Raw genomic sequence first — 3276 nt, 5'->3', positions numbered from 1 at the left:
ACCGCCCAGAAGCCAGCTGGCTGGCCCTGCCCTGCCCTGCTGGAAGCACCATCTTTGGTGAGTGGGAGCATGTCTGGCTCCCCTGCGGCTCTCCCACCATCACCTGGGGTCCCAGCTGAATCCAGTTGAGTCTGGGGTGGCCTCAAATCCCAGGCAAGAGGGTGGCATTAGTGAGTGGGTCTCCTGAAGTCTTTGGTGGCAGTGGCTGGAGAAGGTGTTAAAGGGCTGAATGTTCCTGCAGGCAGGGGAGGCTGCAGTGTGTGCCAGGCAGATGTGACCCTAGGAGGCCAGTGGCCACCAGCAGAACAGGGATGGGAAATGAAGATGGGCGGGCAGGGAGACACAGCCCTGCCTCAGGCCAGGCCATTGCCCCGTGCAGCACGGTCTTGAGGCTTCTGAAGGTGAAGGGATTATTGGGAAAAGGGAAGGTGGCCAAGCTCGTTTCTGGCTTGACAACAGTTATGTGTTTTCCAGTGTCCACCTTCATTCATTTATTCCCTTGCAAGTATTAACTGAGGCAGGGACTCAGTTAATGAAGGGTAACACAAAGATGGGTCAAGCACACATCTTCCCTTCCCAAGAGCTTATACCTTGGTTGGGGACATAAAGCATGACATAAATAACCATCAATAAGGTAGAAAATGTCAGGGCTATATAAGAGATAAGAGAAGTGTACTGGGGAGCACACGATAGAGAGGTGCAAGTCCAGTGGGCTAAAGGAAGATAGTTCTAATCCACAGCTAGCCACTGAGCCTCTATGAACCTCAGTCTTTAAATATAGAAGATGGAGACAATAACATCTGCCTTACGGTGGCTTATAGGGTTGTTAGCATCAAATATATATAAAAGGTGCTTGAAATTGTACAGCACTATACAGATGTAAGCTATTATGGCTATTGTATTATCCAACTAGCCAGCATCTCTCTGAACTTCTCCGCCTGGAATTCTGGGAGCCACAGGAAGCCCAGGATCTGAGTACTGGGTTCTCATCAGCAGCAAAGTAAAGTCTAGACCCTGAGCCCTCCCTTCCCCTTACAGAAGGCTAACAGCCCCTCTCAGCTCTTGGCCAATCAATCCAATCAACCCACAGATATGTGGTGCCCATTTTTTGGATGTATAAAGCACTATGCTAGGGATTTCATGGAGAGGCATGAAATCCAGAGTCCATTCCCTACAGACCTATCATGAGCCAGGGAGGTAAGATCTCTGTTTATAAGATACGCGGGGCCAGGCACGGTGGCTCATGCCTGTAATTCCAGCACTTCGGGAGGCCAACGTGGGCAGATCACCAGAGGTGAGGAGTTCGAGACCAGCCTGGCCAACATAATGAAACCCTGTCTCTACTAAAAATACAAATAAATAAACAAACAAACAAACAAATAAATAAATAAAAATTAGCTGGGTGTGGTGGCGGGCGCCTGTAATCCCAGCAACTTGGGAGGCTGAGGCAGGAGAATCACCTGAACCCAGGAGGCAGAGGTTGCAGTGAGCCAAGATCAAACCATTGTACTCTAGCCTGGGCAACAGAGTAAGACTCCATCTCAAAAAAAAAAAAAAAAAAAGGCAGAGCCATGTAAGAGTAGCAAATGCACGCCAGTGGTGGGATCCCAGGAGAGCAGAGGGGGGAAGAGGACTACGGGGTGGCGGGCACCAGCAAAAGCTTCTGGGAGAAGCCAAGGGCTTTAAAGGAGGATGGAATCAAGGGGTCGAGAGGAGGAGAGAGGCATCCTGGATTGAGAATACGGGACATGTGAGCGAAGTCACAGGAAGGCAAGTGCGGGGGCGAGGCAGACTCGCAGCAGGCTTCTCAGGCTGGAGTGACAATTTCCCGTGGGGGAACAGGAAGGAGAGGAGGCTGGAGCCAAGGTTAGGGTACCTACAGGTTGCAGAGGCCTTGAATGCCGGGCAAGGGAGCCTGGACTTTCACATAAAGGCACCAGAAGCCAGTGAAGGTGTTAGGAGTGAAAGGTGTTGGGGTGAAGTCAGTGAAGGTCCTGCCCCGGATGGGGGTTTGCAGGGTGACTGGAAGAAGACTGCCACCAGAGGCCATCAGTCTGGGGACTGCTGTAGCCACTGCAGCAAGGCAGAAGGAATGCTTCCCCCTGACCTGCTTACTGATTGCGGTGAGATGCTTCCTGAAGGCAGGGGAACGAATTGCAGGGCTGGCTACATGTTTCCGTTTTGATTTTGATAGAGACGGGCAGACTGAGTGGCCTGGATCCCTGGACCCTTGGCCTTGGCCTTGAGGTCTGGCTCTCAGGATTGGCTCAGTCTGAGGGTGGAGGCTGACCAGATCAAAGCAGCTCAGGAGACCCCGTTCTCTCCTTCCACAGGGAGTTGGTTAGTGGCTACTGAGCCCTGGGCAGGGAGGGGGATGAGGGAGGAGCAGATTTTGCAGCCATGGGGGAGGGTTCAGCATCAGGTGACATTCCGGTGGCCTCTGCCCAAGGCCTGCTTCCGGGTACACTTCCAGAGCGATCACCCATGGGCAGCCGGTTGTGGTGAGTGACTGTTTCACTCGCCTGCTCCCTGGCCCTGGTTTTCTGCTTCTTAACGGGCCCGGATGGGACCAAAGTCCTTTCAAAAAACTGGGCAGTTCCCGCTGCTCCACACAGAAAGTCCTATGAGCCTACGAGAAAAAGAGATTTGGCCAGACACTGCAGTCGGGGCAGTAACCAGTTAATATGAGCCTGGGAGCAAGGAGAGGTGAAATGCTAACTGTTTACCAGCAGCCGGCTGTGGGTTGCAGGGCACCCAGCCACCTAGCACAGGATTCCAGGCCCCAACTTGTCAGGAAGCAGGAGCCCCACCCTCAGCTCCGCGAGGGACTATTCCTCCCCCACTGGGGCCTGGCTGTTCGACCTGGGGCCCTCCACTCCCCAGGCAGAGGGAGCAGGCCTTCTACTCTGTGGAGGAGGAAATGGTTCCTGTTGGAGATTCTGCAGGCTGAGACTGCAATCCAGAATTCCTGCTGCCCAGGCAAACTGGGAAGTCCCTCGAAACAGCACAACTGACCTTTGGCTCTCTCTGGATAGGCCCCTCCATGCCCCAAGCCGGGGTGCCAGAGCCTCCTACCCTCACCTCTGATGCAGGGCATTGCAGCCCCAGGGGAGGCGACTTCTCCAGTAGGCACTGGGGCTTGCCTGCTTCCCAGAAAGTGGGGTACGGGAGGCAGGGTAGGGGTGGTGCTGTTTGCAAGGCTGCTGGTGTGAGGGGAAGATCAGCCGCGGCCAGCCACAGAATAACGGACATTCTATAAGCATTTACTGAAAACAT

Source organism: Chlorocebus sabaeus, chromosome 16, assembly GCF_047675955.1.
Source record: "Chlorocebus sabaeus isolate Y175 chromosome 16, mChlSab1.0.hap1, whole genome shotgun sequence".
In the NCBI taxonomy this organism is placed as follows: Eukaryota; Metazoa; Chordata; class Mammalia; order Primates; family Cercopithecidae; genus Chlorocebus; species Chlorocebus sabaeus.
This window is presented reverse-complemented; position numbering follows the sequence as displayed.